Genomic DNA, 15,700 nt, shown 5'->3' with positions numbered 1-15,700 from the left:
GTCAGCAATTATGTTTTCTCATCCTGCCCTATGTATTTTCAAGCTGAATAGCTGCAATAATAAACTCTATCTAAACAGAACAAAATTTTTGTCATTAATTTTTTCCAAAGACCTTAAGAGATTATGATCAGTATATACAATTCTTTCAGACACATTACTGGCAACATAAATGTTGAAATGTTGCAATGCCAACACTAAACTCAAGATATCTGTCTCAATTGTGGAATATTTCTGATATAAGGCTGGTATCCCATTACTAAGTCATCCTTTATTTATGTGCTTAGTAAATGACACAGGCCCAGTTAGCTCAGACTCAGAGCCCTGACATTCCCGTTTATATCTGTTAGCCAGCATTTGTCCAGGCCAACAGCCCCAGTTAGGGAACTCATATTCTGAGATCCACCTGGAAGACCTTGTTCCAATCACTACATTTCTCCATTCCTAAGTCCTGGAACATAGGCCCGTTCTTTTTCCTATAGTTTCTCTGGGGCATGTTTGCACCAGGCCCGGTTCCTCGGACACTGCTTCAGATACTGAGAGTATGTACAGGGGCGTAGCCTGCCTCTTGGGTCCAGAGCATCTCAGCTGAAATTCATCTTCTTCTCCAGGGTATAATAACAACAAGACTGTGATATCTACCATGTCCACCTCATCCTCAGAAGTTCCTTCAAAGCAATGCGGCAAGACAGAACCCACAGGTTCTGACAGCTTTGCCAGATGTTCTGAGGGGCTAGGTATGTTTTGCTCCTGCCCCATTTGCGAGGCTGCAACTTTTATGCGGTCCATGTGCTTGTTCAGGGCCACCACTCGTCCCTGAACTCTGTTCGTCATGGGGCCTTACCTTACCTCGACCATGCCGCTTACTCATGCAGGGCCATTCCTGTGGATTCGGCACCAAACAATGTCAAAACCAAGCTCAAGGTCTCCTTCTCAATAATGGAATATTTCTGTTGATGATTATTCAGGTTTGTAAAAAAAAACTTAATATGTCTTTCTGTCTTCTTGTCTTCTTGCAAAAGTCCAGTACCAACTGGTGTAATTAGGTGTGACGAACACTGGGGCAGTGGTTAACACAGCTTACAGGATGTCAAATGCCTTCTGACGTTCCTCCGTCTACTGAAATTTTCTGCGCATCTTCACAACTCTGATCCTTGATCCAAATGTATTTCTGTGGGTAGTCCATATCTAGTAAAAACTTTGAGTAACTCTTCTACAATCCTTTTAGCCATTATACTGCAGAAAAGAATGGCTGCTGGAAATCTAGTAGACACGTCCAATATGGTCAATAAATACTTTTTAAAGTAGGAGTCCTAGACAAACAATTAAGACTCTCGTAAAAGATTCCTCAAACATAGGAATGGGTATTAAAGGTGCTGGTTTTATCGATGCCTGAGGTTTTCTAATTACCTGACAGGTATGACACATCCAGCAACCATGTCCTTATGCAGGCCAATAAAAAATGTTTCTGTATTTTGGCTTGTGTTTTCCTTACTCCCAAATGACATCCTATTGGCAATTCATGTGCTACCTGTAACATTGCCTTTCTACAATCCATTGGTAATGCCACTTGATGAACGTCTGCCCATTTCTCATCTGCCTGAAAATGTAATGGTCACCATTTCCTCATCAAGACTTCATTTTTAAGACAGTAACATTCTGGAATTCGCACAAATTCTTCTCCCATGCATGCTTTTTGATATAATTGCTTCAGTTTTTCCTCTTTCTGTTGCAATTCAGCTATTTTCTCAGAATTAAAAATATCTATTTTTTTCCTGTCTTGTTCTTCTCAACCATTTCATCAAACATAGTTTCTGATAATTGATCTTCAACGTCCTTATCTTTACTCCTTGATTACTCCTCCTGTATCCACCTGAGACTTTGTGACCTTGGTGCCACACAGTCAGGAAAAATCCCAGGATATACTTGTTGTAATAACTCAGTTGCCTAATGTCCCACTGGCTTTTCATCCACAGTAGGCATCACTCCCAAAGTTCATCCAGCTATATCATTTCCAAGGATAAACTGTATTCCCGGAACCAAAAATTTCTCCATTACTCCCACTACCAGTTCTCCACTTTTCACCAGGCTCTCAAAACCTCACTTTATATTAGAACACAGCTCTTCTTACCATGAATTCCACACTTTATCACCTTTTCCAGCAATACTACTTCCAAATTACATATCTTCTCATCTCCCACCAACAAGGATTAACTTGCTCCTGTATCTCTTAAAATCTTAATTCCTTTACCTGTTCCTTGTAGCATACATGAGTAAACCCTACACATGCAAGTATTGGTATGTCATGGCATTTTATTCTCAACCAACCCCTGACCAGGTTGCAGCTTTTTAGCTTCCACTGTGCTTTCCTTCACCACTTGAACAAAACTCACTGGCTTATCCTATTTTCCCACATCTGCCTTCCCACTGCTTTTTCTAAACACCAGCACTGAGACTTCATGTGGCCTATTTTGTTCCAGCGAAAACACCTGAGCTTTTTTATTTTTCTTTCCCCCTCATGGCTTTCCTTTATACCCTATGGTAGACTATCTTTATTATCTTCAATGAGATCTCCTTTTCCCTTATCACCTGAAGAATTCTCTTTTCCCCAATTTCTATCCCTCATAGTTTAAAATTGACGTCGAAAGCTTAATTTTGATTTATGGACCAATTCATAATCACCTGCCATTTCAGCTGCTAATCTTGTAGTCTTAACTCTCTGCTCTTCCACATGAATTCTCACTACTTCAGGAAGTGAATTTTTGAACTCCTCCAAATAGTAGTCTCTCTTAGAACGTCATGTGTTTGATCTATTTTTAATGCCTCTATTCACCTATCAAAATTACTTTGAGCCTTTCAAACTCAAAATACATTTGACCAGGCTCCTGCTAGGATGTATTTGACCAGAATCCCCACCAGGCCTTTAACTACAATGGGATTGCTGTCCATCATTCTCTTCGTCATTACCCCTACTTTTCACCTCTACCTTTGCTATTTTATGTCAGCTTTGAGTTTTCAGTTCCAAATATTTTAAGACCCTCAAAATATTTTAAGAAGATAGCATGGGCCCTAACCTTTAATATTTTAAAGGTAAGTGTAAGGCATTGCATTCCAGATGTAACTCTATTGATCATACTACTTGACTTTAAGCAAAACACATTTTTTTTACACTACAGTTAAAGTACAGACAAACTATGAATAAAAGAAAAGAACTGACTGAATTGAAACTCTATCAAAATCCTTAAATCCTTAACAATAGCTACTAATTAACTCTTCTGTTAATGGCAACATCCCATAAACACACCGTTGGCAAATTCAGTAAAATTGTTCATCTCACATGCAATTCTAGCAGCAGGAAGTGGACCCCAGCTTTTAGCCGTAACAGAGAGAGGAATAAGGGCATCCACATCCAACTTCAAGACCCCAACAAATGCTGAAAGCTAAAACTAAAAATCCTGGTGGGAGCTTGTCCCCAGCCATTCAGGCTGCTTCTATTGTTCCATTGTAACAAAAAAGACACCAAGACCTCACAAGCTGTTTATTAGCTTTCAGCATATCGCTCACCACTTCTGTCTCAACCTTTCTTCATTCAATAAACAGAACAAAATGCATCTCTTAAAGCCATAGTGTCACCATAGTATCTGAGGAAGCTTTCCTTCTCCAGTCTGAGCATGGTTCAATACCAGGTTTCAAGGTTAAAAGACATTGTGCATGATAGCATCAGTCTGGAAAATATTTGTGAGCATCAAATGTAGCCCTAATAGTTAAGTGTTTCGTAGTGAAGCTGAGAAACTCTTTCTTCCTTTGAAGCTTCCTTGAGCTAAATTGCTTCAAAGGCTTTTTTTTCATATGTGCACATCATCAGATCTTGGAGTATTTTAGTACAGTTATTATTAAGGTCTCTTGTTCAGAAGGTACCCAGTGTCAATTCAGAAAGCATTTTTGAGTATAAAGAAAAATACTGAGAAATAAGGGAAATTTAAAAGGTTTTTGAAGTTTCTGCCAGAAGAAAAGTTTAAAAGATCAAACAACATATTTATTCCCTGGCTCTGTTGCATCTATATAATAATGCATATGGGAAACTCACTGTGACAGACTCTATTACAGATGGCCATTGTCAAGATCACTGTCTTTTGCATTGAGCAACAAGATTGTTTTATAATGAAATGGCATCAAAATAATTTAAATAATAAATGATAAAGTTACCAGTTATATTTTTTATCAAAATGAATTGGACAAAGCCAGTAGTTAATATTAAGTGAGCATTTTTCAGTTAATGTGACTTTAATGTATTCTCAATTCCCTAGACAATACACATCTGTCACTTTACCATGTGTTGCCTGATAAACCAGGTCAGGCAACAGCTGAGTGGGAATGTACAGCTGCAGTCTGTTTAACCCTCTCATATTAATAAATATGACCCTAGTAAAATAACAAAACTGGAACACTGTCTTTTACTTCAAATTTTCCAAACTTAAAGAAATGTCACTTTTGCTAGATTATTGGTACATTGAATGACAATGTCGATTAGAATTAGACATAACTAAGACAGGTATCCATTTCAGTGAAAACAGAAAACATTAGGTATTTTCAATTATTATATAAAGCACAAAGCCATACAGCATGGAAACAGGCACTTTGGCCCAACACATCTATGCCAACTAGGTTTCCTCAACTGAACTAGTCCCGTTTGCCTGCGTTTGGCCCATATCCCTCCAAACATTTTCTATCCATGTATCTCATTTGGTATTGATAATTAGGATTTTTAACCAAGTAAATCCTAGTCCCTACAGCAATGAATTCTGCATATTCAAAGAAAAACTGAGATGTTTTATGGTGAGAATAGTTTTCAGTATTAAGACCAGAAGACCAGAAGACATAGGAGTGGAAGTAAGGCCATTCAGCCCATCAAATCCATGCCGCCATTTAATCATGGCTGATGGGCATTTCAACTCCACTGTCCCCGCTGCCCTTGATTCCTTGTGAGATCAAGAATTTATCAATCTCTGCCTTGAAGACACTTAATGTCCCGGCCTCCACTGCGCTCCGTGGCAATGAATTCCACAGGTCCACCTCTCTCTGGCTGAAGAAATGTCTCCTCATTTCCGCTTTAAATTTACCCCCTCTATTTCTAAGGCTGTGCCCACGGGTCCTAGTCTCCCCGCCTAATGGAAACAACTTCCCAGTGTCCACCCTTTCTAAGCCATACATTATCTTGTGAGTTTCTATTAGATCTCCCCTCAACATTCTAAACTCTAATGAATACAATCACAGGATCTTCAGCCATTCATCATATGTTAAACCTACCATTTCAGGGATCATCCATGTGAATCTCCGCTGGACACGCTCCAGCGCCAGTATGTTCTTCCTGAGGTGTGGGGCCCAAAATTGGACACAGTATTCTAAATGGGGCCTAACTAGAGCTTTATAAAGTCTCAGAAGCACAACACTGCTTTTATATTCCAACCCTCTTGAGATAAACAACAACATTACATTCGCCTTCTTAATCGCAGACTCCACCTGCAAATTAACCTTTAGAGAATCCTGGACCAACACTCTCAGATCCCTTTGTACGTCTGCTTCTCGAATTTTCTCACCGTTTAGAAAATCGTCCATGCCTATCATGCCATTCTCAAAATGTTTTCATTGAACTTTATCTCTTTAAAGTATATTTAACTGTTAATTTTAGAGTGTACAAACAATAAACAGTGTAAGTTTCAAGTTTGCAAATTGCTGTGAAATATTGGATGAACACTTTTCAAATAACATATTAATTTTCTTTTCTCCTATTTTAACAAAAATGTATACACATGTATAGAGGTAACATGCTAATGTTTACATTAAAATGGCACAAAAACAAATTTGATTTGAATGACATTTCATACAGTTGTTTTCAAGGTTTCAGTTTCTGTTGCTGGACAAGGTCAGTTTCAAAAATTACGGCTTAAAATTAAACTCGAGAAACAAATCTCCATAGTCATATGCATGTATTAGGAAAATAAGTTACAATTTATGATGGGCTATGAATAGAAAAGCAAATACTTTGATTTTACTGTAGTTAAATTGTTTCTGAGTAGTTCAGTAGGTGTATGGGTTTAATGTGCCCAGGTTGATCTCTGCTGATTCTGGCTGCATTTCTTCACTTTACCCATTAGTCCCACATGAGTAAGCATCAGGCAGAATTACCAAGGCCTATTCACCACTCAGCCATTAGTGAGTGAGAACTGGTGCATTCTTGTAGGTTTTGAAAGCCTACGGCAATTTAAAGGGCCAATGTTTCTGTCTAATTCCAGTTGTCAATACATTAACATGACATCCCAACTCCAATAACTCAATGCTCTGACCAATGAAGGCAAGTGTACCAAATGCCTTCTTCACCATCTTGTCTACCTGTGGCGCAACCTTCAAGGAACTCTGATCTGGCACCCTAGCTCCCTCTGTTCGACAAAACTCCCCTGTGTAAGTCCTGTCCTAGTGTGTAAGTCGGTTAATGAATTATGTATATATTGCAACATTAAGCTTAATAAGTATATCCTCTGGGTTGTATATGTAAGTATGAGAAGCTGGGTTATATTAAATAGATGAACATGTAGAAAGCCATGTCAGGTCATGTATCCCTTATTTTGTGTTACTATTCCATGTTATTCCTACCAAAATGTATCACTTTACACTTTTCTATACTGAACTTTATCTGCCACCTAACTGCCCATGCCACCAAATTGCCTATGTCAGTTTGAAGTTCCACACTATCCTCCTCATACATTACAATTCTCCAGTTTTTGTATTACCTGCACATTTTGAAATTGTGCCCTATACACCATGGTCTAGATTATTCATATTGTCAGGAAAAGTTTCCAACGTTGACTCCTAGAGAACTTCACTATGGACCTACCTCTAGCCCAAATGAATTAAACATTACTTCCAGAGATAGCAGGAACTGCAGATGCTGGAGTCTGAGATGACAAGGTGTAGAGCTGGATGAACACAGCAGGCCAGGCAACATCAGAGGCGCAGGAAAGCTGACGTTTCTTGACTGGACCCTTCTTCAGATTCTGTCCATCTCCTGTCACTCAGCCTATTTTGTATCCATATTACCACTGTTCTCTTATTCCACAACTTCTAACTTTGTTCACAAGTCTGACATATGCTCTTTTATCCAATATCTTTTGGAAGCCCATATACACCACGTCAACAGTATTACCCCTGATTAACCTTCTTTGTTACTTCTCCAAAAAGCTCCAGCAAGTTTAGATCAACATGATTTCCCATAATGAAATACATGCTGGCCCTCTTTAATGATCTAGCATTTAGCTTTTTGGCCATTTTTTGCCAACCTATGTTATTGCTAAAGGTTCCCCAATCACCAAAGTTAACTGACCAGTCTTTAGTTGCATGGATTATCATTGTTTTAAACAATGTTTGTAGTTCTACTGTTCTTTGGCACCACACCTGTGTCTCACAAGGAATGAAAACTTACTTCATGTTTCTCTGCAATTTTTATTCTCACTTCTCACAGTATCCTTGGATGTAACTCATTTGGTCCTTGTATCTTGTTATTTTTGTGCACAAACAGCCCATTACAATATTAAACATCTTAGATATCTGAATATCCTCCTCTTTCACCAAGGCCTCAATAACATCTCCTTCCTTGGTAAACAAAGGTTCAAAATATTTAAGAATACTTCAGCTTATGCCCTTTGCCTTTATTTGTAATTCCCCTTCGGTCATTAATTGGTGGTTCCATTCCCCCCCCCCACCGCTTACCTCACTTTTGACTATTTATATGATGTTTGACTATAATATCCAGTGATGTTCTATATTTAGCTTACTGCTAAATATTTTGCATACTGTGTTAATGGAAATTTCAGTGCATCTTTATCATTAATTCAGAATTGTACGAACCTTTCTATTAAAATATAAAGTGGTGAACAAAACAATTTTTTCCCGTTTTTGATCACTTTAGAATATAGAGGGAATAATTCAATACTGAACAAATTGAATTTATAAATGGCCTCATTAATGGTGCATTATTTCCTTGACCTTCCTCTAACTTTCAGTTCACATATAGTATTGGTGCTGATGTGCTATTTCCAGCTTGATCCCAAATTTCAAGCATTTTGTTAACATTTGACAATGTTTCAGACCCTATGCTGTTATTTGAGTTTAATAGACTCTTCCCAATGAGGCTAGAAGTAAATGCTAATCGAATATCAGCTGGTTCAGTCATCCTTATCTTTTTTGTTCATGTTATAATATAGCTGAAACTGCAAATCAGGATTCCATCGAAAGTAGCAGATGGCCACTGGTGTCCTTCAGAATCCTGAATGTGTTTTCAAACAGCATTTTATCACATTAATGACAGTTTGTACATGAAATTCCTGTATTCAGATTATACGTATTATTCAGAATTAATTCCTGAATTACCAATATGCAGATAGAATATTGGATCTTGAATGCCATACATTAATGTTCCAATGGTAGTTAAAAAAACCTGAAAATGGAAATCTTAAGCTACTTTAACAGAGTATGGACATATTGATAATTCTGGACAGAAGAGAAAGCTTAGGATAAACACTTTTCGCACAAAAAGACAAAGCAGGAGCATTAGGATGGCCTAGTGTAAGTAGCTGTTTATATCCTCTAAAAGTTCTTCTCTTCTCTGAAGGGCAGGCTGATTGCTATCCCTGAACCAGATTAAGCCTAACTGTTAATATTTCCTATTTTTTTAACAGGTACCAATCCAAAAATTATGATGTGATTGTATCTTTCTGGAGCTTTCAAATTAGGCCACATTAATATTTGTACTTGAATAGTTTTCATTTGTCTACTCATGCAACGTAACTGTAAATTATATATTAACCTGTATTTTACCACCCAAACAGTGTATTATTTTGATTGTCACCCTCAAATGGAACATATGCCAAAAGATAATTTCATGATCTGAAGTCCATAGGAAATGTTAAATATGATGTAAAATGGGAATTAATTTGAATTGGCAATCCTTTTCTTTGCATGAAATGGTACTGAAGATATTTTAGAAAGTTGATTTGACGTCCATTTGTATTTACCATAGGAGAGAAGTTCTGCATAAATTTCAAGGTGTAAGCAAGTGTGACAATTTATGATGGAAAAGGTTGGCAGTGCTGTAAGGTGACAGTTGAAGGCTGGTGTCAGAGATTCAAGGCTGAAGAATGACAATTAACATGAGCATACTTAACAAATCAGTTAAGGAGGAGTTGAACCCTGAATGTCCAGCAAAAATCAGGTCACCATACAGTTAGAATGGATCAATTGGCATATCTATTCCAGCAACACTGCAGTTGTCAGGCATGATTTCTGATAATGAAATGGTGCTGGTTCTTTTAATCTTATTTATCCATGGAATGTTGGCATCACTGGCTGGACCACCATTTATTAACAATCTCTAATGGCCCTTGAGAAGGCAATGGTGAGTTGCCTTCTTGAACCGCTGCAGTCTATTTCCTGCAGTTAGACTCACAATGTCATTCAGAGGAAGTTTCAAGATTATTGACTCAGTTACACTGAAGGAATGTATCATATATATTTCCAAGTCTGGATTGTGAGTGGCTTGAAGGGGAACTGTTAGGTGGGGATAGTCCCATAGATCTACCCTTGACCTTTTAGATGGCCATGGGTTTGGTAGGCGCTGTCAAAGGATCCTTGGTGAATGTCTGTAGTGCAGTTTGTAAACGGCACATGGGCACTGAGCATCAGTGGTGGCCGGAGTGAATGTTTGTGGATTTGATGCCAACCAAGCAGGCCACTTTGTCCTGGATAGTGTCAAGCTTCTAGAGCGTTGTTGGAGCTGCATTCATCCAGGCGAGAAGGAGGCATTCCATCACAGTTCTGACTTGTGGACAACCTTTGGGGATTTCGAGTGTATACTATTAGCTGAAGAATCCCTAACCTCTAACCTGTTTTTGTAGCCATTGTATTTATATGACTCCAGTCCAGTTCAGTGTTGGGTCAACGGCAACTCCCAGAAAAATGACAGTGGTGGATTCAGAGATGGTAATGCCATTGAATTGTGATATTCCTTAATTTATTTCATCCTCTATCAGACCTGTAATTTATTTCATGTATTCATCACTCTTGGAGATATGAACTTCTACATTCACTTTGAAAAGTGCGTCTTTAATTTCCTCTCACTATTTCCTTTATTATGAATCTTTGTGAGAGTCAACCAATATCGGACTCATTGTAAATATGGTAATGAGACATTTGAGTAAATCTAGTTTAACAAGAGGCGAAGATAAGTAATAGGCAATCTATGGACCAACAGCCCATAGAATACATCAAACAGCAAATGTGATTTAGACTGATGCCACAGATTTCTTAGCCAATCCCCTCCTGATGTTTGTGATATTCCGGTCAGTAAATTCAATTAAATTTTCACAAGGAGTTATAATTCTTCACTGTTAACAATCTGACCTTGAATCTCTCACAAAAGCCACTTCATCATACACTGCCCAAAGACTGCTCATGGTTAGGTGGTTCATTTTTTTTTGAGACTATTCTCTTTTGAATTCTTGGAAACGCCATTTGATCATGAATGCAAGGACACGGGTACTTTTCATAAACAGTGAACTTTAGCGAGCCAATGCTGCCCCTGAATTTGTTTCTTAAACTTTATTGTTGCGTGTTCAATTGCTCAAAACAAATACTACTTTAGGGTTTCCTTCCCCTTGCCCACAACTGTACTCAGCCAACTGTGGTTACGTGGTTACTTCTGAGTGTGCCCATTGCACACAGATCTATTCTGAAGCCCTGACTCAAGTACTTAGCTGGCTACTAACTTCTAGAGCTTCTCTCTAATTTCTAGCAGAATGGAGCTTACCAACTGCTTTTGACTCCTCAATGTTTTCCAACTATATGGGCTCAGTGAAGTTCAGTTGCCTTTTCAGGAGTACAGCATAGCATTTCATTTCAGTATGGAGCTTACTTCATGAAACTGCTCATCAATAACCCCTGAACTGTTTTGAGTGACCTATTGAAACCTGAAGACAAACCACATCCTTGATCTTGGCAAAATTGAATGTGATTAATACTTCTGAACGGTTAAATGGCACAATAGAGGGTGGAACTCAAATGTACGCTTGGAACTATCTATTCCCTTGACTATTGTAATGTTCAGAAGTGCTAGCTCCTGCAGCACAAATTGATACAAAAAAAGATAAGTTTCATAGGAGACAGAGCCATAGGGATTGGGAAGGCGCTTGTAACATAATACATCATGATGGTTACAGAATATTCACCAAATGTGACAATCAAACACAAGCTGACAGCTTTTGTGCTCCTGAGATGCTGCTTGGCCTACTGTGTTTATCCAGCTTCACACTTTGTTATTTTGGATTCTCCAGCATCTGCAGTTCCCATTATCTCTCATACAGCTTGCTTTAATCTTTTCTGTGTTGCCTCTAATGGCGTGGAAGGTAGACTCCTTTTTTCCTGCTATGTGAACTATATCACATTCTCTCAATATGCTTAAAACGCTTTGTAACAGTGTTATAGACTTTTTTTTTACTCTCATCACCCTCAATTTTATCACCAGGATGCTTCTTCCTAACATTCTTGTCACTTTGTCCTTGCATTTTTGAGGGTAACACGGCAGAATTTTCAAAAAAATCCCAAAAATCACGGAGTACTATACCTCTCACAGAAAGCGCTTCACAATAAAGTCTGCAAAATAATCATGTGATGCCCGTGAAACGATCATATGATGTTGATGCTTACTCCTCCCTGCTCTGATGGAATCATGTTACAGCTAACACAAGTTCGCATTTTAGAAATAGCATTCCCCTACTTGTCAGTCGCGTTATAGCCAATTTGTATTGCCAGAACACGCGTTATCGCAGAACTGACTGTCGTGGGGTTGCATTAGGTCCCCTCCAATCTGCAGAAACTGTTCCAGAATCTATAGAATCTTGAAAGATAATCATCAATGCATCCAGTATTTCTCGGCCATGTTTTTAATGCCACTACTGGAATAGAGATTTACAACTTATAGCTGATGAGAGCAAAACTTGACTGGACTTTATGAGGTCCAGCCAGATCCAGTAGTGGAGAGCTAAACCAGTTGTCCAATGTATCCTTTCAAATCTAAATTTAAGGGAATACAGATTAGGGCAATACAAGGAGCAATCAGCTAGGGTGAAAGAGAATAATGATTTTACTGAGGATGTATGAATTTAATGTAGAAGAGGGCATGGCTGAGCAATTCTGTAGTTTTAGAAATGTGATGACAAATGGCAGAGGGAAATATCAATAAAAGAAAATGCAGGAATAGTTGGAGATAAACATATTGATTATGCTGGGGCTCTGTTTTGAAGCACTAAAATGCAAGTCAGGTCAATGAGTGTCATTCACAAGTTTTACTGGATTTTTCCATTCTTGGGCAGGACCAACGGCTACAAAACTAGTATTTGAAAGTGCAGCTTCAAGCAAACTGATGGATTGTTTTACTAAGAGTCTATACATATATATATATAAAGGAGATGATGTTAGAAATTGAACTGGATGAAGGGGAGAGCGATAAAAGAATTGAATTAGAGATGGGTTTATCTATGATTGTTGCTATGGGATTGGCATAGTGAGGAGGTAAAATTCAGGTTAACGACAGAATTCCTACAACTTTCATCCTTATCATTGATACAGATGATTTGTAGCATCAGTTTTAGCCCCATGCTGTATTCCATTAGCAATCAAACCCACCAACCTGCAACCATTCATTACCAACGTCTACCATATTGAAAACATTTTTTTTGCAATACAGCATAAAATTTGACTGCCAGTCCCAGAGAATACAAATTTGCTTCTCAGCTATAAGTGTGATATTTTAACAAAAGTTTCTTAGAAATCAATCAATGCTGTTAAGTGCACTAGACTTGCACCAATACATCAGATTTTCATCCACTGTTGCTCTGCAGTGTTGAATATCCCTGAATGTTTTGTCTGTCCTATTGAATACATAGCAGAAGACTCCAGGGCAAATTTTATGTAAGATTGGAATAATCTGCTGTAGTTTTTCAAAAAATGGATTTAGCCTTTGAAAACCTTGATCTTGGATAAGGTTTGCAATAGGCCTGTAAGAGAAACTGATGAAGAGAAACGTGTAATTCAGTTTATTGCCTGGATATAGACTTGTGTTCTTATTGTGCATTTCAAGGATGTCATCCACTGGAAGACCTAGCACAGATAGCAAAACAAAGGATGAATTCATGGAAGAGAGGAACAGAACAATAGTTTACTGTTTCATCAGATTGATCTTCACGTCCTCCTTGAGAGGCCATGTCAGAACCAGTCTGCATTGAGGAGGGAAAGTCTCAAACAAGTTGCAAACCAGTGCTACAAAGCCTTTCCTGATCTAATGAGGACAGTCAAGGTAAAAGCAAAATACTGCAGATGCTAGAAATCTTAAATGAATCAGAAAGCGCTGGACAAAGTCTGCAGGATCTGAACGGAAGTCATGCCAGACTCGAAACATTGACTCCATTTCTCTATTCACAGATGCACCCAGACCTGCTGTATTTCTCCAGCAATTTCTGTTTTTATTTCAGCTATTCTATCTCCTTCAGGAACCTGCACAAACATCAACTTCAAAACTTAATACAGTACAAATAAGTCATCATTTTGTATTCAGGTTAAGAATGACAAAAATTGTAAAATTACACTGTGCACATCCATCGTTTCTAACAGCATTTATTTGAATGCACAACTAAACTCTGGGGGCGCAACTATATTACATTAGTTATCTGACTCTGCCTGCAAGTCAATCCTCAATTGCTAGTCTTCAACTATTTCACTCAATCTGATTGCAGGAAAAGTTTATGCAGAATGGCTGTAGTAGCAGAACACCTCTTGAATCTCACCTTCTATCGCACCCAAGCCATACAGATGATGAGGAGGCAAGCTACTTTTAGAACATAGACATAGAACATAGAACAGTACAGCACAGAACAGGCCCTTCAGCCCACGATGTTGTGCTGACCATTGATCCTCATGTAAGGACCCTCAAATTTCTGTGACCATATGCATGTCCAGCAGTCTCTTAAATGTCCCCAGTGACCTTGCTTGCACAACTGCTGCTGGCAACGCATTCCATGCTCTCACAACTCTCTGTGTAAAGAACCCGCCTCTGACATCCCCTCTATACTTTCTTCCAACCAGCTTAAAACTATGACCCCTCGTGTTAGCCATTTCTGCCCTGGGAAATAGTCTCTGGCTATCAACTCTATCTATGCCTCTCATTATCTTGTATACCTCAATTAGGTCCCCTCTCCTCCTCCTTTTGTTATGAGAGATAAACTTGGACTACAGTGCTATAAGCCTCAGAATTGCATGGCACCCCTTTGAAGTAGCACATCTGTTTCCATTGCTTTCTTCAACTCTTTGATATCAAGGATTTAATATATGTACTTTCCTTTTCTACAGAATTGACACAGCTATGGGAGAGACTGCAGCAAGAGGAGGAAAATAATTATGTTGATGAGAAGGCAAAGTGATGAAGACTGTAAATCTTTCTCGTAACTTATGATGTCAAAGGCTAAGAGGAGGATGATGAAGGAGAGGAAGTCAAGGTCAAGGAAGCCAATGAGTCCCAATGTCAACATCCTGCCAATTGTTCTCCTGTCATTACTCACTGACTCTCTCATCCTGCATTTTTACTTTTTCACTTATGTGCACCAGCTTAAAATACATACAGCCGAGAGGAATTTGTAAGTGCCAAGTGAGACAACAGAATGGAAGAAAAAAATTCCAATAAATGCTGGCTATTTTTAAGACTTTCAACAGAATTAAAGTTGCTGCTTTGGTTAGGAGTGGAACTGAAGAAAATATGCATTTGTACAAGTCCTATAAATAAATAAATATAAATACTGCACAGACCAGAGTAGTGTAGACCTGCACTTTGTGCTATGGTGTGCAATAGTTGTTTACAAGTGGGAACCAGTTTCACATTTCACCATTCTTATTTCCAATGAAGTCAACAGAAATAAAAGTTGGGAGTATGCAGGTTGTGGACTTATCCTTGCACCATTTGCTTCATTGCAAAAAGTAAGGACCTACTGCAATAACTGTTTCCCGGTGGAATTAAATGAGGAAGGTCTTCTGTGGAATTTTCTGTACAGTTATAAATGGATTGTGCAGATAAATTGATCGATATTCTTGAGTTCACTTAACCATTTTTGGTGATCAAGTTTTTTTCCAGGTATTTAACTTATGTTTCAATGACAGATTATATACAGATTGTCATAAACAGTAAGTCTTACATGCAGACTATCATATAAGTAGTCGTAACCAGCTGAATGCCTTTTCTAATTCCATGCTTTGGAATATTTATGTTGTCATAAGTTACATAACAAAAAGTTATGCTGTCGCCAGCATTGTAATGACATTGCTTTATGAATCTTGCTTCTTGTTAAATTGTTTGAGGAATGGACATTGAGCCACGTGTAGCTGAAATAGCAGAACACAGCACAATTTCAAGAACAAAATAATGTGGATGCTGGATAGCAGAAATAGCTGAAAATGCTGGAAATACTCAGTAGATCCACCAGCATGATTTGAGGAAGCGCAGCATTAACATTCAGGTCAATGGTCTTTCATCAGAATGGTTATAATTTATACAGTACTATTCTCCTGCTGCATACATTTACAGACATCGCCTTCAAAGAAGCAGGAGCCT

The 15,700-nt window shown here is 38.3% G+C and overlaps 1 long non-coding RNA gene across 1 annotated transcript in view; it reads left to right on the top strand.

Moving 5' to 3' along the window:
- Nucleotides 1-14,833, top strand: part of LOC125454655 (uncharacterized) — a 173,643-nt gene extending 158,810 nt beyond the window's left edge. Inside the window, exon 5 of the long non-coding RNA XR_007248069.1 lies at nt 14,449-14,833. This is a non-coding gene — a long non-coding RNA (uncharacterized LOC125454655). The remainder of the gene's footprint in view (nt 1-14,448) is intronic.
- The last annotated feature ends 867 nt before the right edge of the window (nt 14,834-15,700 follow it).

This window comes from Stegostoma tigrinum, chromosome 9 (genome assembly GCF_030684315.1).
Source record: "Stegostoma tigrinum isolate sSteTig4 chromosome 9, sSteTig4.hap1, whole genome shotgun sequence".
Lineage (NCBI taxonomy): Eukaryota > Metazoa > Chordata > Chondrichthyes > Orectolobiformes > Stegostomatidae > Stegostoma > Stegostoma tigrinum.
The sequence above is the reverse complement of the archived record's forward strand: the minus strand, read 5'-3'. Positions and strand labels throughout refer to the sequence as shown.